At 51.3% G+C, this 21,025-nt stretch overlaps 1 protein-coding gene across 18 annotated transcripts in view; it reads left to right on the top strand.

Moving 5' to 3' along the window:
* Positions 1-2,130: 2,130 nt before the first annotated feature.
* The window catches only part of IL4R (interleukin 4 receptor), a 50,551-nt gene continuing 31,656 nt past the window's right edge, over positions 2,131-21,025 (top strand). For 8 of the 18 annotated variants that reach the window (XM_065537208.1, XM_074026823.1, XM_065537213.1 and 5 more), the window contains exon 1: positions 2,581-2,648. The gene's annotated coding sequence lies outside the window, so the exon portion shown is untranslated. Of the gene's footprint in view, positions 2,446-2,580; positions 2,649-3,330; positions 4,244-17,865; positions 18,091-21,025 lie in introns of those variants that run through there. The other 10 variants (XM_065537210.1, XM_074026818.1, XM_045382860.2 and 7 more) reach the window with 4 other exon arrangements.

Raw genomic sequence — 21,025 nt, forward strand, 5'->3', positions numbered from 1 at the left:
TGAAACCCAAGTTTCCAGAAAAGCCCTTCCTGTGACTCTCTCTCCCTAGTCCTCTCCATGTCTGCCTGGGCTGCCCCCAGTACAGGGTTTATTACACTCAATTGCTTACGTCTGTTCACTTGTCAGTGCCCCAACCAGATCCTCAGGGCTAGGAAGCAGGGACTGGATCTATTTATTGTTCTCCCCAGCCCCCAGCTCACGACTTGGCATATGGAGGCATCTACAAACAGATGCCAAAGGATGGGAGTTTTTCCACACTCCCACGCCACCTCCAGGTATTTGCTCATGCTGTCCCTTCCACCTGCATGTGTTTCTGCATTGATTCAGGCACTGGTCAGAGGTCACCTCCTCCAGGAAGCCATCCCTGACCCCAGGGAACTGAGTTCTCTTTACTGTCACTTCCTAGGGTGGGTTGGTGGCTGTCTTGCTCACTTGGTTGTAAGGTCTCAGAGGGCAGGGATTGTGTCTGTTTCATGTCTTCAGGTCTGCGTCATCGGCGCTTGTCACAGGGTTAGGCACAGTAGGACCAAGACAGATCGAGTACAGGAAGGAATGATTGACATATGGGCTGGGCATGGTGGCTCACACTTGTAATCCCAGCACTTTGGGAGGCAGAGGCAGGCAGATCACCTGAGGTCAGGAGTTTGAGACCAGCCTGGCCAACATGGTGAAACCTCATGTCTACTAAAAATACAAAAATTAGCTGGACATGGTGGTGCACGCTTGTAATCCCAGCTACTCAGGAGACTGAGGCAGGAGAATCGCTTGAACTCAGGAGGTGGAGTTTGCAGGGAGCTGAGATCACCCACTGCACTCCAGCCTGGGCAATGGAATGAGACTCCCACCTCCAAAAAATGAGAATGATCGATGTGTGGTGGCCCCTGCCCTGGGAAGCCAATCCTCACCCTCCACCACAGCACTTGATCCCATTGGGCTGTCCTTGGCTTCCACCCTCAGACTCACAGCTCCTCCTGAGGGCAGGAGGGGGTCAAATTACTCTCTGGGTTTTCAGCACTGCCCAGTGTGAGTCCAAATATCTCCCACTTCCCCTCCCTCCACTCTCTCCTCACTCAGGGCTCCACAGTCACGCTGGTCTTCAGCAATTCCTCCTGCAGGCTGAACTGGTTCCCACAGGGCCTTTGCACTAGCTCTTCCTTTTCCCTGCACAAGTTTTCCCCATAGGCTCTTCAGAGTCTCAGCTCAAATGTCGCCTACCCAGAAAGCCCCTTACAGACCACCTGCCCCACTGGCCTAAGAGGTCCCTACTTTCTTCTTGGGCCCTCCTGACCTGAAATACTTTGTTGAGTGTTTTCCCCCCAGTCATCTGGCTGCATTCGGGTTCTTATGGTGTCCAGTGGTTAATGGTCTATGGGGCCTGGGTTCGAATCCCAGCTCCACCCTTGCTTACCTGCCCAGTCATTCTGAGTTTCTTTGTTTTCTTTGTTGTTGTTGAGACGGAGTGTCGCTTTTTTGCCCAGGCCGGACTGCACTGGCGCGATCTCGGCTCACTGCAAGCTCCGCCTCCCGGGTTCAGGCCATTCTCCTGCCTCAGCCTCTCCAGTAGCTGGGACTACAGGCGCCCGCCACCAGGCCCGGCTAATTTTTGGTATTTTTAGTAGAGATGGGATTTCACCGTGTTAGCCAGGATGGTCTCAATCTCCTGACCTCGTGATCCACCCGCCTCGGCCTCCCAAAGTGCTGGGATTACAGGCGTGAGCCACCGCGCCCGGCCTCTTGGTTTTCTTTTTTACAATTTTATAAATGTTAATTTTTGTAGATATGGGCTCTCGCTAACAGGGTTGCCCAGGCTGGTCTCGAACTCTAGGGTTCAAGTGATCCTCCTGCCTCGGCCTCCCAAAGTGCTGGGATTACAGGCATGAGCCACGTTGCCCAACCCGTTTTGAATTTCTTAAGTACTCTGTGCCTCAGTTTCCCGATTTGTAAAACCGGTGATAGTATCACTTTCTTATAGGGTAGCTGCCAGGACTGAACGAGTTAACATTTGTAGTGCCTTCGCACAGCGCCTGACAAGATTGTACTAGTTACTGATTGAAGGGGCTGTTTTACTATCCAAATGTGGCTAGAGTAGGAGCTGGGTAAACATTTATTGAAGAATGTGCAAACACTGGCACTTGGAAGCTGGGTTGTTAGGAAGGAGAGGAGGATTCCAGTCGCCCAGCCCTCCTACCCCAAACGCAACTGCCCCCAGCGCAGGGGAGGCCGCGGAGGCCAGGCAGGAGTAGGTCCTGGAGGCCTGGTCGGCGTGGGCGTTTTATTCCGAGACCAACGGGATCCATTGCAGAGTTCTCCGCTGAGCGTGACCTCGGGCTGCAGCGTGGGAGGAAGCGCGCCGCAAGACCCCCAGCGGGGTGCTGGGATCGCCCCCAGCAGAGGACGGCGGCTCGGACTGTCCAGCAGCGGCGGGGACAGCAACAGGGGCGCGAGGTAGCCTTGACCCGGGCCGGGCGCGCCGGGCGGGGCTGCGCATGCAAATCTGCTGGGCGCCGGGGCGGAGCGCAGGAAGCCGGGGCGGGCTGGGTCTCCGCGCCTAGGAAAGCCCCGCGCGGTGCCGGCCAGGGCAGGGCCGCCCAGGGGTCCCCCACTTCCCGCTCGGGCTCCCGGACGGCGAATGGAGCAGGGGCGCGCAGGTAGGACCCGGGGCCCGCGCGCCGATCGGGGTGCGAGGGTATCGTCCGGGCACGCAGGCTGGGGGGGTTCGGGAAGGGCTCGGCCGCCGGCGGGGACCCGGGCAGCGGGGACCGCGGGGACTACGGGGACCACCCCGACCCCGCGCGGGGCCCGAGCCCGCGACTCTCGGTGTGCGCTGAGCAGCACCCGGTTCCGTCCTTGCGGCCGAAGGGCAGAGGAGGCGCGAGGCCAGAGGTTCGTGGACACCCAGCGCTCCCCAAAGCGGGTGCTGGCCGTGAGACCTCCGCCGGGACGGCCTGCGGGGGTGGGGGTCTTGGGGTTAGGCTGTCGGAGGCCACGCAGCCCCTCTTCTCCGGGCAGTGACACCCTGCCCCGCGCTCAGGAAGTCAGTGAGGACTTCGGAGAGACAAAGGGTGGGAAAAGTTCTGAGAACTGTAAATTTGAGTACTAGGTCAGTGAATCTGGGGAAACAAGGCCCTTTGGACCTGCGGTCTCCGCCTCCGAATATCAGAGGGACCCACTAATGGCGATCATTGACTAGGACCTGTTTTACTGAAAGGATGCCGAGTGAAACCTCCCACTAACCTCTCTGTGGCCGGTGCTGTGCGTCATGGCCATTGTACAGATGAGGTCACTGAGATCCTGCCCCTTTAATAACTTGCCCCAAGGTGCCGCCCACCTGGGAGTCCGTGGGGCATCAGGACTGGAACCCAGGCAATCCCACGCCAGAGCCAGCTGCTCTCCATCTCTCAATCACGTTTGAGGAGCCACCACAATAACCAGAATCTCCGGGAGATTTGCTTAAAATGCAGATTCCCAGTTCCTCGCCCTGAGATTCAGATTCAGTAATCTGATCTTTATTTTCTTTTTAAAAATTTATTTTATAGGGATGGGGTCTCACTATGTTGCCCAGGCTGGCCTCAAGTGATCCTCCCATCTTGGCCTCCCAAAATGCTGGGATTACAGGTGTGAGCCACTGAGCCCTGATTTTTTTTTTTTTTAAAACAAAATCTGGATTTCTTAGAATTAAGCAAGATAGGGGATTGCTATTTTGTCTGCTTCTGGGGTTCAAGGAATGCCCCCAGGCCAGCGCTAACCCTGCTGCAGTTCTAGTCTCTGCCCTTCCCCAGCCCTCGGGGAGGCATGACCCACTGCACTTCTCTGCCCCCAATGATCTTTGAGGAGCCCAAGGCATTTGCTGGGACCTCAGTGCCTTTATCAAAATCCCAAAGTCCAGTGGGGAAACAGGCTCTGGTGTATGTTTGGCCAGGGTGTCCTGCACATTAGGGCATTCCAGGGTCCTGCAGGGGTTTCTTAGAACTCAGCTAGCCCGGCCCATGAATGGGAGGTGACCCGCTAAGCCACTCATTCACTCACTAGCACTCATTCAACTCCTGCCGGGCCCTGGGTGGTGTTCTGGACACTGGTGCTTGCCTCAAGGAGGACCCCCTCTGCAGGAAGACACACGTGACAGTGTGGGGGCTGCGAGGGTACAGATGCGCCAGTGGCTGCAGGACCACAAGCCAGAGGGGATCAGCTCTTCACAGGGCACTGGGCCAGGCTTCCCAGCACCGGGGGACCCTGAGCTAGCCTTGTAAGTGGAGCAGGGGAGTCTGGCAGGCGGAGGATGGGAGGTAAAGGCGGGCACAGAGTGGGCGGAGGCTGGGAGGTGTGAAAGGGTACTGTGTATGGAACTTAGGGAGTAAGGAGAAGCCAGAGATGGATGGAAAGGTGGGCTGGGCTGCATTGTGGAAGGCCTTGAATGCTGTGCCGAGGAGCTTCGTTGGGCCAGTGTATTTTACCTTGGTTTGAGTTGTAAAAGCAACAATGCAGATTCCTGGGCCCCACCCTGGGCCTCTGGATCTGAACCAGGAGGAAGGTGTTGGGGAGGTAGTAGGGAGGAAAACCTGCCGTCAGTCACCCCGGCTACAACACATCCAGTTACCGGCAGGTCTGAGATAACCTAAGGGTTTCCAAATGCTGAGAAGTGACTCAGTGACTGATATGTTTAATACGATACAATCCCAGGGTTGCAAAAAGCCCAGGGCAAGGGTGGGGATGTTCAGTTTTCTAATGCTCCCAGTTCAAAAAGGAGCTGAAATGAATTGTCAAAGAAGTGAGAAGAAGCCAGGCGCAGTGACTTACACCTGTAATCCCAGCACTTTGGTAGGCCGAGGAGAGAGGATCGCTTGAACCCAGGAGTTTGAGACCAGCCTGGGCAACATAGCAAGACCCTGTTCCTAAAAAAAAAAAAATTTAAAAACTCAGCCAGGCGTGGTAGCAGGTGCCTCTGGCCCCAGCTGTTTGGGAGGCTGAGGTGGGAGGATAGCTTGAGCCCAGGTGGTCAAGGCTGCAGTGAACTGTGATCGTGCCACTGCACTGTAGCCTGGGTGACAGAGCGAGACCCTGTCTCAAAATAAACGAATACATAAATACGTGAGAAGGGAGAACCTCTTCTGCCTCCCCCTTCTCCCTGCCCTTGTCCCCATCTGGGAGGATGGAGGAGAGCGTTTGGGATTAGATGCCCTCACTGGTACCTGGGAGTGAGGCCAGGACAGGAACCCCCTAGGTACTGTGCTTCCTCACGTTTGTACAAGTGAGCTTTTGTGAGGGTTGATGACATGTTTTATAAGCTACTTCACACAATGTCCAACACCCAATGGGTCCACAATCAATATATACGTCTGTTGTTACCTGTCAAGACGTATAGCTGGGAAATGATAGTATGGACTCGAACCAGATCACCCACTGCAAATGCTGGCTTTGCTACTTACTGTGTAACTGACTTCCCAGAGCCTCAGTTTCTGCATTTGTGAGATTTTAGTGACTATGCCATTGTATTGATGACTAAATGAGTTAATGTATGTCAAGCATACAAAACAGTACCTGGCATGTAGTAAAAACTATGTATTTGTTAAATGAATACCCCCTTTTTTTTTTTTTTTTTTAAGAGCCATGGTCTCTCTCTATTGCCCAGGCTGGAGCACAGTGGCACAATCATAGCTCACTGTACATCCAATACCTGGGTTCAAGTAATCCTTCCACCTCAGCCTCCTGAGTAGCCGGGACTACAGGTGTGTGCCACCACGCCTGGCTAATTGTTTTTACAGTTTTAGAGACAGGATCTGGCTATGTTGCCTAGGCTTGTCTTGAACTGTTGGTCTCAAGCAATCCTCCTGCCTCAGCCTCCTAAAATGTTGGGTTTATAGATGCGAGCAAGCGTGCCTGGCCTAAATGAATATATCTTTATTGTTGCCTCCTTTGAGCTTTATTGGTTGGGATTTAGTCCACCCATTTTGCAGGTGAGAACTGAGACCCGGAGATGAATGCGGTAGCCTTGCCTCAGGCGCACATCTGAGGGACAGACTGCATCCGACTTTTCTTCCCATGTATTCTTTCCTGCTTGCACCAGTTCGCTGGAGTGACCAAGAAAGACATTTCTGAGTATTCCTCCTGGCTGGCACAGTGGAATGCCCAGCCACGTTTAGCTAGACTTCCCATGGCTGGGCTAGAACAGAGGCCAGGAGCTTGCCTGGACATTGCACAGACTTGCCCTTGGTGAGTGTGGATCAGAGCACCCCAGCAGAAGCTCGAGGTCCTACAGAGGCTGGGGAATCCACTGTCAGACCGGGTGCATCTCCATTGTTTTATGACATCCGGCAAATTGCTCTGCTTCTCTGAGCTTGAGGCAGAGAGAAGGGCCTGAGCTTGAAGAGGGGGTCCCGGGTGTAAATCGGAGCTGGCTACTTCCCAGCTCTCCAGTGTGTAACCGGAGGAAGTTGTTTAACCTCTCTGAGCCTCCCTTTGTCTTTCATGGGTATTTGCAGGGAGAGCGTTCATGAGATAGTTTGTGTAGACATTTTGCTCTTGGAAAGGGTCTCAGTGATTGCTGTTTCTCTCTGCATTTTGGACCGAGTCCCTTCTGCATATCCAGCACCTGGCTTCCTCCTGCATTTCTTCCTCGGGAATTTATTGAGCACCTATATATGCCAGAGCATTGGACAAAGTCCTTTGCTCTCCTAGGGTTTAGATTCTAGTTGAGCAGACAGGCAATGTACAGCCAATACATATGTACAGATCGACAGCTTTATCTGTTATTCCGAAATCCACAACCTCCGAAAATCGAAAGTTTTTCGTAACTCATTTTGAAGCTAAACGTGAGGCTTTTTAGAGTCCGTTATCCTCTTTGGTGTGATGCTCAGATGTCTTTTTGCAGAGATATTAGTGCAATTGATCATTGGGTGCTTTCCCGCCCTGCATGGTGGGCACGTCGGGGGGTATTTTATACAAGGCGACCTTTCTACAGCCTGAGTCATTCTGAATTCTGAACAATGTCTGGCCCCCAGGGTTTTACAGGAGAGAACATGGGCCTGCAATATCCTATCAGGTGGAGACTGTGCTAGGAAGGAAAGCAAAGCTGGGTGGAGGTGGAATCAGGGAGGGCTTCCCTGAGGAGGTGACATTTGAGAGCGATGAGGGATGGAGGTCTGAGGAAGAGAGGGCCAGGTGGAGGGACTCACAGAGGACGGAAGACTCCACTTCCTGACTGGCCTATGCTTACCTCTCATTCTGCATGCACAGTTCTGTCTAAATGCGTCCGTTCTTGCCTTTCCAAGAAATGCTGATGTGTCTTAGGTTTCAGGTCTGTCTCTGACTGACTCATTCTCTCTTTAGAGGCCCCCGCAGGCCTCCTCACCTCCTCTCAGTTGCTTAAGAAATCTGAGGTCTGTGCTAAAGCCAGCCTGGGTGCTGTCTGTAACCTCTCGGCTGAGGATGGTCCCCAGCTGGGCTTGCATCTGGAGATGGAGGAAGTGGGTCCCGGGAGGGGAAGAGTAGCCATGGGGCCTTCCAAGGCTTTGGTGGAATTGAGTTCCTGGTGGGAGGGGCTGTGTTCTGGGTCTTAGAGCCTGTAGCCTGCAAAGCAAAGTTGAACATGACATGCGCTCACATGTCTCGAGTGCCAGCCTGGGGCTAGGCGCTTAATGCTTGCTTAGCCAATGTGCCAGGGGCTGGGGACACGGGAGTGAGTGACCCAGAAGTGAGGGCCCTCGTGGAGCTGAAAGCATTCTGGGCTTGGTGACTTTGAGGAAGTGGCTTTTGAGCTGAGACCTGAAGTACCAAGGCATGGGGCTGTCTGGGAAAGAGGGATCCTGGCAGTGAGAACAGAGAGTGCAAAGGCCTGGAGGCGCGAATGAGCTTGGTGTGTTTGACCCACAGCAAGGAAGCTGGTGTGGTTGGATGGAACCGAGCAAGAAGGAGGTCTAGGAACAGACATCAGGGAGGGAGCTGGGGCCGGATATCTGCATTGTCTCATTTAACTTGTGTAATAACCTTACCAGATAGGAGCTACTCTCGTGCAAATGTTGCAGATGAAGTAACAGAGGTACAGAGAGGTTCAGTAACTTGTCCAGGGTCACACATCACAGCAGAGCAGGGCTGTGAACCCAAAAGCTCCAGAGTCCTCAGTCCTCACCATGGTGTTGAAACACAATAAAATCTATGCCTGAGTGCTGAAGACACACCTGCCATTTAGATCGATCTACTTTTCTACATTGTCAGCGTACTCCCTTGCCATCCATCTGCCCAGCAATACTGTGAATGTGGGCAGCGCAGGACTGGTTCCTCCAAGCCCCATTTGACAGACAGTCCAATCATTTTACATATTGTTTTATGAATGAGCACTTTCCTCAGTGTCTCAGACCAGGGGTCCCCACACAGCAGGGCCACACAGCAGGAGGTGAGTGGCGGGTGAGCTGGTGAGCAAGCGAAGCTTTATCTGTATTTACAGCTGTTCCCCATCGCTCACATTACCACCCAAGCCCGGCCACCTGTCAGATCAGCTGAGGCATTAGATGATTCTCGCAGGGGCGTGAACCCTCTTGTGAACTGTACATGTGAAGGATCTGGGTTGCGTACTTTTTTTTTTTTTTTTTTTTGAGACGGAGTTTCGCTCTTGTCACTCAGACTGGAGTGCAGTGGCACAATCTCGGCCCACTGCGATCTCTGCCTTCCCATGTTCAAGCGATTCTCCTGCCTCAGCCTAGTAGCTGGGATTACAGGCCTATGCCATCACACCCAGCTAATTTTTGTATTTTTAGTAGAGACAGGGTTTCACCATACTGGCCAGGCTGGTGTCGAACTCCTCCTGGCCTCAGGTGATCCACCTGCCTCAGTCTCCCAAAGTGCTGGGATTACAGGCATGAGCCACCGTGCCAGGCCCCAGATGCGGGCTTCTTATGAGAATCTAATACCTGATGATCTGTCACTGTCTCCCATCGCCCTCGGATGGAACCATTTAATTGCAGGAAAATAAGCTCAGGGCTCCCACTGATTCTGCATTATGGTGATCGTATAATTATTTCATTATATGTTACAATATAATAATAATAGAAATAAAGTACATAATACATGTAACGTGCTTGAATCATCTCGAAGCCACGGCCCCAACCACGGCCTCTGGCAGTGGAGGCTGGAGTCCACATCGCGCTCTGTGCTAGGTGCAGGAATGGAGATGAGTGGGTGTCCTGCTCATTTCCTTGAGGAGGAACCTGAGGCTCAGGATAGAGACGTACCTGGGTGACACGGCTCCTAAGTGGCAGAGTCCAGATTCAATCCCAGGGCTGCAGCCCCAGAAGCCTGTGCATTTAACCATGGTTCTGAACTATCCAGCCCAAAGAAGAGAGTTTTAAAGGATTACATTTCGTGGTTGGAAATCAGCGAGCATAGTCACCCAGAACCATTTTTGAAAAACCCAGAGAAGGCCTTATGTTTTCCTGAAGCGGCCAGGGAAGGATTCTGCCTTTTCAAAAGAGAAGATAGGGAGGAGAGATACCAGCTCTCTGGGTTGGGCAGGTCTCCAAGCAGGCAGAGCCACAGCCTCCCGACAATCTTGCTTCTAGCGTATTTCTTCCAGAAGCCACATTTCCACAGGTGAGCAGCTCTAACTGGGAGAAAATCTTCCTGAGATTTAGCCAAATTAGCTTTCTTTTTTTTTTGAGGTGGAGTCTCTGCTGCCTAGGCTGGAGTATAGTGGCGCGGTCTTGACTCACTGCAACCTCTGTCTCCTGGGTTCAAGTGATTCTCCTGCCTCAGCCTCCCGAGTAGCTGGGATTTCAGGCGTGCACCACCACGCCCGGCTAATTTTTGTATTTTTAGTAGCAATGGGGTTTCACCATGCTGGCCAGACTGGTCTCAAACTCCTGACCTAGGGTGATCCGCCCACCTCGGCCTCCCAAAGTGCTGGTTATTACAGGTGTGAGCCACCGTGCCCAGCCCAAATTAGCTTCCTAGGAGCTTCCACTTTCTGGGTCCGTTTCTGCCCCTTGGAGGTAGTGACCATCTCCCTCTAAACTTGGATATTTCTCTTATTCAGACTACACAACTGTAGTTATTTCAGGCATTCTCCCTGACTCAGGAAATTATAAGTTTGGCCTGGCTTTGGACATGATTCAGTTGGTTGGAGTCCCGCACAAAGACTGTTTGTTTGGTCAAAGAGGAAGGACACTATCACCTCCTTAGATCTGGAGCTTATACTTCTGTTGATGCAACCTGGAATCATACTGTGTAGCAGCCATATCCCACTTGGAGTGCATATTGGGCTTGTCAGCTAAAATCTCCATGTTTCTCTTCTGTGTGAGCTGCTGTTAATCCAAGTTTCTTCTATTCTGAGAGTCCTTGTCTGAAGCTAAGAGTTTCCAGTTTTTCATGCTCTCTAGTAAGTCTACTTCAGGCTAAAAGGCTATCATTTTTTCTTTGAGTACTGCTTTGGATTCATTCCACAAGTTGTTACACAATGTTATTCACCGCCCAGTTTAGAATTTTCCTTTTGGTTTGCATTTTAAGACTTACTTAATTATGTGCTTTTTAAATTTTTGAGACAGATGGAATTTTTAAAGTTATCTTTTTATTGTTGTTTTTTTTTTTTTTTTTTTTTTTGAGACAGAGTCTTGCTCTGTCACCCAGGCTGGAGTGCAGTGGCCCGATCTCGGCTCACTACAAGCTCCGCCTCCCGGGTTCACGCCATTCTCCTGCCTCAGCCTCCCGAGTAGCTGGGACTACAGGCGCCCGCCACCTCGCCCGGCTAGTTTTTTGTATTTTTTAGTAGAGACGGGGTTTCACCGTGTTAGCCAGGATGGTCTCGATCTCCTGACCTCATGATCCACCCGTCTCGGCCTCCCAAAGTGCTGGGATTACAGGCTTGAGCCACCGCGCCCGGCCGTCTTTTTATTGTTGATTTCTAAATTTGGTCATTATGGTTGTTGTGGTCAATATATGTGGTTTCTATAATATCAGTGGTGGAGAATTTGCTGAGATCTTTACAGGATTTTCTGGTCGTTTTTTTCCTCTTGTGTTTGAAAAGGATGTATATTTTCTGTTGGGTATAAGGTTCTAGAAATGTATCTATTTGATCAAGTTAGCTATTATATTATCTGTATTTGTTATGTCATTATGTGTTTTTTTCCACTGTAATACAATTACAATTCACCATAATAGAGGATTTGTTAATTTCTCCTTTTGAGTCTGTCAGTTTTTTGCTTTATTTTTGAAGCTATGTTGTTAAGTGCATAGCCATATGAATAGAATAAGGGTTCAGGACTTTTATACCTTTTTGGTGAATTGTTCCATTTTTTTGAGATAGGGTCTCACTCTGTTGCCCAGGCTGGAGTTTTGTGGTGTGATCATGGCTCACTGCAGCCTCAGCCTCCCCAGGCACAGGTATTCCTCCCATCTCAGCTTCCCGAGTAGCTGGGACTACAGATGTGCACTACTACGCCCCGCTAAAAGTTTTGTATTTTTGGAAGAGACGGGGTTTTGTTATGTTTCCCGGGCCAATCTCAAACTCCTAGGTTTAAGCAGTCCGCCCGCCTCAGCCTCCCAAAGTGCTGGAATGACAGGCGTGAGCCACCGCGGCTGGCTGAATTGCTCCTTTAATCAGTATAAAAGAGCCAACTTCCAGCCTGGGCAACATAGTGAGACCCCATCTCTACCAAAAAATAAAAATTAGCTGAGTGTGGTGGCGTGCGCCTGTAGTTCCAGCTACTCGGGAGACTGAGGTGGGAGAATCACTTCAGCCCAGGAATTCAAGGCTGCAGGGAGCTATGATTGCTCCACTGCACTCCAGTCTAGGTGACGCAGTGAGACATTCTCAAAACAACAAAAACAAAGAAGCCATCCACCTTCTCTCTTCTAATACTTACTCAAGACATCATTGTCATGAATTCCATTTTATGCGACGTCAGTACTCCTGTACTCATGAGCCAGATGAGTTTAAAAACAACAGCTGCAGCAAAGCTTGCGGTGGCGTCTCTGCTCTGTAACTATAATCTTGGGCAAGTAATTTTCTTGGTTTGGCTTCAGTTTCTTCATCCATAAAATAGGAATATGACCTGTCCTGCCTTTCCTTCTGTTTTTTTTTTTTTTTTTTTCCTTGGGCAGGGAGTGGGTTATAGGCACAGGATGGGGCCATGGCAGGCCGGGGTGGTCTTGGGAAATATTTGGGCAGGAAATGCCTGTCCTCAAATAGGTCCATGAGGATGGAACCCTAGCCAGGGACCACGCCCTCCTCCTTGCAGCACTTCCCTTCCACCCTTCTGTATTATTTAAAGGGACCACACTCTCCCTTCCCAGCACTACCCCCTTACCAGTCCCAGCAATTCGGGAGGCTGAGGCAGGAGGATCACTTGAGCCCAGGAGGTCGCAGCTGCAGTGAGCTATGATGGTGCCATTGTACTCCAGCCTGGGCAGCAGAGAAGACTTACCATCTCAAAAAAAAAAAAAAAAAAAAAAAAAAAAAAAAAAATCTGGATAACACACATAAAAATATAAATTTCTAACTTCTTTTGAAAAATCAAAAGATCTAGCAACATGCAAGTCTTCATTTTCATGTGGCAAAAAAGTAGCTGTCCTTTATCACAGGGGGCTGTGTTTTCTACTTGTCCCATCTCTACTCCTTGAGGTCACGTGACTGTGTCCCTGTAGGTATCTGAGTCTACTGCAGAAGAGGTGGCTCAGTGGCCACAGGGGAGGTGGCTGTGGGCTGCGGGCCAGAGACAGAGAAGTAGAGAGTTGGTGGCCTCTGGAGAGGCCTGGGGACTGAGGTATCATCGGGAGTAGATTAAGGAGCCATTGGGATCCCACCTACCCTGAGGGTTAGTGATTCTGAGATCTTTGCTGTCCACCCAACAGCCTAGATGGCAGCCTCTGCCCTCTCCCTTCCTTCTTGTTCTTGTCTGTTTTCTTTTTTTTTTCTTTTCTTTTTTTTTTTTTTTTTTTTTTTTTGAGATGGAGTCTTGCTCTGTTGCTCAGGCTGGAGTGCAGTGGCACGATCTCGGCTCACTGCAACTTCTGTTCAAGTGATTCTTCTCCTGCTTCAGCCTCTTGTCTGTTTTCTTTGCCTTTTTTTTTTTTGAGACAGAGTCTCGCTCTGTCATCCAGGCTGGAGTGCAGTGGCACAATCTCAGTTCACTGTAACCTCTGCCTCCTAGGTTCAACCAATTCTCCTGCTTCAGCCTCCTGAGTAGCTGGGATTACAGGCACGCGCCACTACACCTGGCTAATTTTTGTATCTTTAGTAGAGACAAGGTTTCACCATGTTGGTCAGGCTGGTCTCAAACTCCTGACCTCGTGATCCACCCGCCTCAGCCTCCCAAAGTGCTGGGATTACAGGCGTGAGCCACCACGCCTAGCTTTCTTTGCCTTTTTATCACAGCATACGTGCAGATATGCGCACAGACAAGTGTAAACCTTCATCCATTTTCACAAAATTAGCACATGCATATGACCTAATCAAGTAGCAATGCATGACAAGCCTTCCAGAAGGTTTCCTCCTGCCACTGCCAGGTCACAGCCCTGTCCTCCAAGGCCACTGTCCTGACTGCCAACTCCAAGATCAGTTTATCTCCTTTATCTAAACAGAACCAGGCAGTATTGCTGTTTTGAGCCCGGCTTCCTTCGCTCAGCTTGTGCCTGTGACATCCTGCGTGTGCTGTCGTGGCAGCTGTCATTTGCTCAAGGTCTCAAAGAGTTTTCTTGGTGCTCAGAGATGAGCCTTTGCCAACCACTCCACCAACACTATCCCAGGTCTCTCCCATCCAGCCACGGCCTCTTCACCACCTTGCAACCAGCCATGAAGCAAGTGATCTTATTCTCATTTCACAGATGAGGAGACTGAGGGTCTGAGTAGACCCCAGCCCACCACAGTCTCCCACCCATTCACGTTGGAGCCTGCACTCAGGCCCAGAGTTATGCTTCTGTGTCTTAGATGCTCGGGGGTCCCTGCCCACAAGGGTGGCCCCCATGTTTGTGTCCTCACCCATCCAGGAATGGTATGGGGTGAGACAACAGGAAGAGCTCCATGGGGAGAACCCCACCCACTGCCTTCCATACACCAGTCTGCAAACAGAAAATGAACAGGAAGCTCTTACCTGTGCCCATGTGTTGTCCTGGCTTTGGGTTTGCCCAGGGGGCAAAGTCCTGGTCATTGTTGAGACAAGTTCACTGCTGCTGAGGGCCGAGCAAATGGTGACAAAGGCCAGATTCTAAATTCCTCCTGGTTACTTCCTGCTCCGTCACGGTCACCTTGGGCAACTTCTGAACCCCGCTCAGCCTCATTCCTCCCTCTGTGCTTGCAGGGAGGGTGTTGGACTGTATCTTCCACAGACTGTGCTGTGGACTCCAGAACCAAAGGCCTGGGTTCAAATCCCAGCCCACTCACTAGCTGTGCATCCTTAGGCAGGTTCCTCACCCTCTCTGGGCCTCGGCTTCTCTATCTCTGCAGTGGAGACGATATTAATTGCATCTGCAATGCTCCTTGGATTGGGTTCATGGTTGATGAGTGAGGCTCAAGGGCTTCTTTTTTTTTAGAGATACGGTCTCACTCTGTTGCCTAGGCTGGCTGGAGTGCAGTAGCATGATCACAGTTCACTGCAGCTGTGACCTCTTGGGCTCAAGCCATCCTCCTACCTCATCTCCCTTAATAGCTGAGACTACAGGCGTGTGCCACCATGCCTGGCATTTTTTTTTGTATTTTTGGTAGAGACAGGGGTTTTGCCATGTTACCCAGGCTGGTCTCGAACTCCTGGACTCAAGTGATCTACCTGCCTCAGCCTCCTAAATTGCTCAGATTATAGGTAGGAGCCACCGCACACAGCATTCAACTGCCTTTTTGTTAGTGAGACTGGTACAACCAACGCCAAGGCTGGTGAGCAAAGTTGCACCCAGTTGGAGAGGGGTGAAACCAAGGGCAGAAGGGCCCAGGGCATGGCCTCTCATGGCTGAAGGAAGTGGGGACACATGGCCAGTCGCAGTGACCTCTGCAGACCTCATGAAGGAGGCCAGCTGGGAGCCATAGCTGTCACTAAGACAGTCGAAATCTCATCAGCACCCTGGCGCCAGAGGCCATCGTCCGCTGCTCAGGACAATGAGTGATAGTCGATAACCAGCTCTCCAGAGGTCAGGGCCCTGAGGTGGCTGAGATCTGTGCCTGCATTAGGACATTTAAGGGGACTCCAAGCCAGGATTTGCCAGCGTTTGCCCAGCAGGGAGAGGTGGAAAATTGGGGATGACCAGCCAGGCCTCCCTGCACATGGCCGGGGGAATTCATCCGGTTGTTCTTCCATTTAGCAAATATTCATGGAATGCCTGCTGTGTGCCAGGCACACTAGGCTCTGGGGAGATGGCTGTGAGTGGGACCAACACTGGCCTTGTGCGAGCTGGCCTTGCAGTGGGGGATATGAACACCAAACACATAACGCCTGAGTGTGCAACATGCCACAGAGAATGCAGAGAAATAAAGCAAGATAACGGGTTGCAGAAAGATGGAGGCCAGGCTGGCTGCTGCTCCTGAGCAGGTGGCTTCTGGACACAGTGTCCTCAGGCCCTGTCTCCTCCCTCGGGCCTCAAGAATCTTCTGAAGACAGGCCTGGGTTCCAGGCTCCCGGATGGAGTTGCCTGTTGACTATGTGGACCCAAAGTGTCCGCAGTGCGCCGGAGCGCGTGGTCTTCCCCAGCAAATCTGCTTCTCTTCTCGGCTCTCCATCGTGGGAAGGGTCCCTGGGGTCCTCCCCACCACCCCAGCCCGAGGCCACTTTCCTTCTCTCCCTGCTCTCTCCACCCTGCTTTCCCCGCCAAGCACCACCAAGTCCCTGCTGCCTCCCCCTCCCAGACAGGCTCAAACCTGCCCCCTCTTTGCCAGCTCTCATCTCAGCCCTCTCCTCTCCTGCTTAATAGCCTTCACTGGCTCCCCACTGCCCTAGAGACAGAGTTTGAGTCTACTGCCATGGCCTGGCAGACGGTGTTGTCCTTGGCCTGCCAACCTTCCAGCTGCCATGCCAGCCACTCCTTCTCCCCCTTGCTCCAGCCAAGAGCCCGGCTCGTAGGGTGGGAAGTGGGCCATGTCCTCCCTCCTGCCTACCTATTCACTGGGTCTTTCCTCATTCCCTCCCATACCCCGCCCTCTCATAAGAACCCTCAGAATCTGCCAGGCGCAGTGGCTCACACCTGTAATCCCAGCACTTTGGGAGGCTGAGGCAGGTGGATCACCTGAGGTCAGGAGTTCGAGACCAGCCTGGCCAACATGGCAAAACCCTGTCTCTACTAAAAATACAAAAATATTAGCTGGGCGTGGTCGTGGGCACCTGTAGTCCCAGCTACTTGGGAGGCTGAGACAGAAGAACTGTTTGAATCTGGGAGACAGAGGTTGCAGTGAACTGAGATCGCACCATGGCACCCAGCCTGGACTGCAGAGTGAGACTCTGTCTCAAAAAAACCAAACCAAAACAAAAAAAACCCTTCAGAATCTGTAAAATGGGTTTAATAATTATAGGGAGAGCTTAAAGCACCTAGGCTAGTGTCTGGCACCAAGGAAACACTGTATACCTGTTAAAATAAGAATAAAATAAAATACACATGATCACGTATTGAGTGCCTGCTGTAGGCAGGATGCCGGACCCTCTCCCCGGGAGAACTCTTGGGCATCCCCGCTAAAGAAACCTGACCCCCTAGGACGAGGGAGGGTCTTCCCTGAGGGCCTGCTAACAGCCTCCTCTACTAATCTGAAGTCCTGCAGCTTGCCCAGCAGGCTGGCCTCTCACACGGGCTCCCCCCACAGGCCGCCATCTTGGAAAAGGCCAGTGGCTCTGGAATCATTCTTGACTCCTATTAGCTCTCCTGTTCTCTCTCCCACCCCACAGCATCCATCCTGTCAGCAAATCCTGTGGGCTCTATCTTCAGTACAGCTCTAGAATTCAGCCCCTTCTCAACCTCCCCATCCCCGCAGCCTGGTGTAAGCCCTGGCACCTCTCTCTGGGGCCAGAGTGGCAACCTCCTCATTGGTACCCACTTCTACCCGTGCCCCCACCACCCGGGCAAGAGAGGTCGTTTTTAGTCTCACCATGTCACTTCTTTGCTCAAGACGCTCCAGTAACTTCTTCCTTGCTCAAATATTTGTTAAAAGAAGAAAGGAATGAATGAATGAATGAATGGCCTGTTTGCATCTGTAATAGCCAGCCTATAGGAAGTGCTTGGAAAACACCCACAGCAAGAATAAATGAGACGATGCCTGGACATGGCAGCTCATGCCTGTAGCACGTTGGAAGGCCAAGGCAGGAGGTTTGCTTGAGGCCAGGAGTTTGAGGCTGCAGTGAGCTGTGATTGTGCCACAGCACTCCAGCCTGGGCCATAGAAAGAGATCCCATCTCTACAAAAATTTAAAAATTATCCGAACATGGTGGCATGTGCCTGTAGTCCCAGATTCTTGGGAGGCTAAGGCGGGAGGATCCCTTGAGCACAGGAGTTCAAGGCTGCAGTGAGCCTTGATGGTGCTACTGTATTCTAGCCACAGAGCGAGACCCTGTCTCTAAAACAAAAAAAGAGAAGGAGAATAAATGAGGTATTTGAGCTAGTGGGTGAGGACGGGTGAACCACAGCAGGCTGGTGGATGCTGTTTTTGGAGGGTGCTGATTTGTGTTCCTGGTGGCTACAGAGCCAGTCTGTTGCCTCCCCCTCCCTCCCACTGGCTGGGCTGGGGATGCAGCAAACCAGGCAGAGCCCAGGCCATTCTGGAGCCCTGGCCTGGCCTGCCTTACCATCCCCGTGGGGCCACTGACGTGGCTACTGGTTCTGGAAACCTCAGTTCTGGGAAGGTTGCTGTCCCAGGAAGACGTGCATGCCTAGCTTCCTGCCAGCCCAGCCCAGCCCAGCCCAGCCGTCCCAGAAGCCAGAGGAAGCTCTGAGCTGGTTTCTTATAAGTAGCATGACTAACTGATTGCGCCACAGGAGGTGAGGTTTCAGGCCAGTTTCTATCGTGGAGTTTCAGGGGTCAGCGGCTCCAGAGCCCCCAGCCCCCACCTGAAACCCCTGCTGTCCCTGGATTCCTCTCCACATGCCGCCTGTCACAGAGCTGCTTGCATCCTGTCTGCAGAACCAGCCCCTCCTCCAAGCCAGGTTTGCTGCCCAGAGGGAAGAAGAGCAGAAGGCCTGTACCACCCGCTGCATGCCCCCACTCCTCTGCCCGTCCCCCCCTCCACCCGCCATGGGTTTGGAAAGAGCCCTGCTGGGTTGCTTCCAGGCTGCTGCTGGCTTCTGACATTTCAAGGCTTAATCACTTAATCTCCCCCGAGTTTTTTAAAAACGCGAGTTAAGTGTGTTCTCCTGCTGGCGGGCGTGTTTTCCCAGGCGGCTGCTTCTGCTCACTTCCTGGCTGGGGCCTTCACCGACGTTGCTACTTCCTAACTCTGTGACCTTGGCCTTGTCGCTTGCTCTCTCGGGCTCAGGCCAATGGGTCTCAGGCCAATGGGGCTCCCCGGACAAAGTTCCAGGGTTTTGGGGACTGCATTTCAAGGGTCAGCAAGCACAGTCCTTAAACACATGGATTCTGGAGTGACAATGCCTGGGTTATGGCTCTGCGACTACCAGCAAGTGCTCTAGCCTTTTTGTGCCTCAGTCTTCTCATCTGTAAAATGGGAATGTTAATGGCACCTACCTCATAGGGTCTTTGGGAGAACCAAATTGATTAATATATTGTAAGTACTTAGAACAGTGTCAGGCACAAAATAAGTACTTCTTATACAGTTTCTATGGACAAAAGCTTGGGACCTGGTTCATGTTTAAAAATGATTATTGAGGCCAGGCGCGGTGGCTCACACCTGTAATCACAGCACTTTGGGAGGCTGAGGCGGGCAGATCACGAAGTCAAGAGATCAAGACCATCCTGGCCAACATGGTGAAACCTCGTCTCTACTAAAAATACAAAAATTAGCCGGGCATGGTGGTGTGCTCCTGTCTGTAGTCCCAGCTACTCAGGGGAGCTGAGGCAGGACAATCGCTTGAACCCAGGATGCAGAGGTTGCAGTGAGCTGATACCGCACCACTGCACTCCAGACTGGTGACAGAGTGAGACTCCATCTAAAAAAAAAAAAAAAAAAGATTGAATTTATTATTGCTGAATTTGTTTTTTTTTGAGACAGAGCCTCGCTCTGTTGCCCAGGCTGGAGTGCAATGGTATGATCTCGACTCACTGCAACCTCTGCCTCCTGGGTTCAAGTGATTCTCCTGCTTCAGCCTCCCGAGTAGAGGCACCCACCATCATGCCCGGCTAATTTTTGTATTTTTGTAGAGACGGGATTTCACCATGTTGGTGAACTCCTCACCTCAGGTGATCCACCTGCCTCAGCCTCCCAAAGTGCTGGGATTACAGGCGTGAGCCACCGTGCCCAGCCTATTATTGCTGAATTTTAACCATTCATTCATTTAATATATGTTTATTGAACACATACTATACCTATGTCAGGCACTGTTTTAGGCACTGGGGATAAAGCAGCGAGCAGAGCATGTACGCCTGCCCCCCTTTTGCCTTCCCCGTGAATAAAAGCTCCCTGAGCCCTCCCCAGAAGCCAAGTAGATAGGTGTGCTATGCTTCCTGTACAGCCTGCAGAGCCATAAGCCAATTAAACCTCTTTTCTTTGTAATTGTAAATTACTCAGTCTCAGATATTTCTTTATAGCAATGCAAAAATGGGCTAACACACTTGCCGTCTGTCTTTTTCTTACGGCATATTTTGATCTAGGCCAGACACAGTGGCTCACGCCTGTAATCCCAGCACTTTGGGAGGCCAAGGCAGGTCAATCACTTGAGGTCAGGATTCAAGACTAGCGCAGCCAACATGGGGAAACCCTGTTTGTACTAAAAATACAAAAAATTAGCTGGGTGTGGTGGCACACACCTGTAATCCCACCTACTCAAGAGGCTGAGGCACAAGAATTGCTTGAACCTGGGAGGCAGAGGTTGCAGTGAGCCGATATCACACCACTGCACTCCAGCCTGGGGAACAGAGTGAAACTCCGTCTCAAAAAAAAAAAAAAAGAAATCTGGGGACGTTGAAAACATTTTTGCAGTCAAAGCTATCTATCTTTGCTATCTGCATCTTGAAATAAAATAAACATTCACACATGTAACCTCACTAATCTGATTAGAGATAGTGATAAGTACTATGACAGAAATAAACAGGGTGTTGTGATAAGAAGTCACAGGGAGGGCCGGCATTAGATGAGGGGGTTCAGAGAAGGCTTTTGAAGTTTCTGGTACAAACACTTGGAGAGGGGAGAGCTGGGAGTGCATCCCAGGGCTCAGAGGCCAATGGAGGATTGCAGAAGAGGGAGAGGGGATAGGAGGGAAATGTTAGGGGGGTAAGCAGAAGCTAGTTTGTCAGGGGGCTTGGCTCTTTTCTTCATTTTCTTAAATTAAACTTTTTATTTTCAGATAACTAAAGATTTATACACAGTTGGAAGAAATCATAGAGAGGTCGGGTGTGGTGGCTTACGCCTGTAATCACAGCACTTTGGGAGGCCGAGGCGGGCAGATCACTTGAGGTCAGGAGTCTGATACCAGCCTGGCCAATGTGATGAAATCCCATCTCTACTAAAAATACAAAAATTAGCCGGGCATGGTGGCACACCTGTAGTCCCAGCTACTGGGGAGGCTGAGGCCGGAGAATCACTTGAGCCCGGGAGGCAGAGGTTGCCATGAGCCAAGATCGCGCCACTGCACCCCAGCCTGGGCGACAGAGTGAGACTCCATCTCAAAAAGAAAAAGAAAAAGAAAAAGAAATCGTAAAGAGACCCCCGCTTCTATGCTGTTTCCCCCAAGGGCAAGATTGTAGAAATCTGTAATACAGTATCACAGCTGGGATGTTGACACTGATACAATCGACCTTGTTCGGATTTCCCGATTTACTCGTACTAATTTTTGTATTTGCATACGCATGTGTGGTTTAGTGCTACACAATTTTATCACGGCATAGGTTTGTGTATGCAGCCAGGATCCCGGCATAGATTTGTGTATGCAGCCAGGATCCAGCACAGTTCTATCATCACAAGGATGG

The sequence above is a fragment of the Macaca fascicularis genome, chromosome 20, assembly GCF_037993035.2.
Source record: "Macaca fascicularis isolate 582-1 chromosome 20, T2T-MFA8v1.1".
In the NCBI taxonomy this organism is placed as follows: domain Eukaryota; kingdom Metazoa; phylum Chordata; class Mammalia; order Primates; family Cercopithecidae; genus Macaca; species Macaca fascicularis.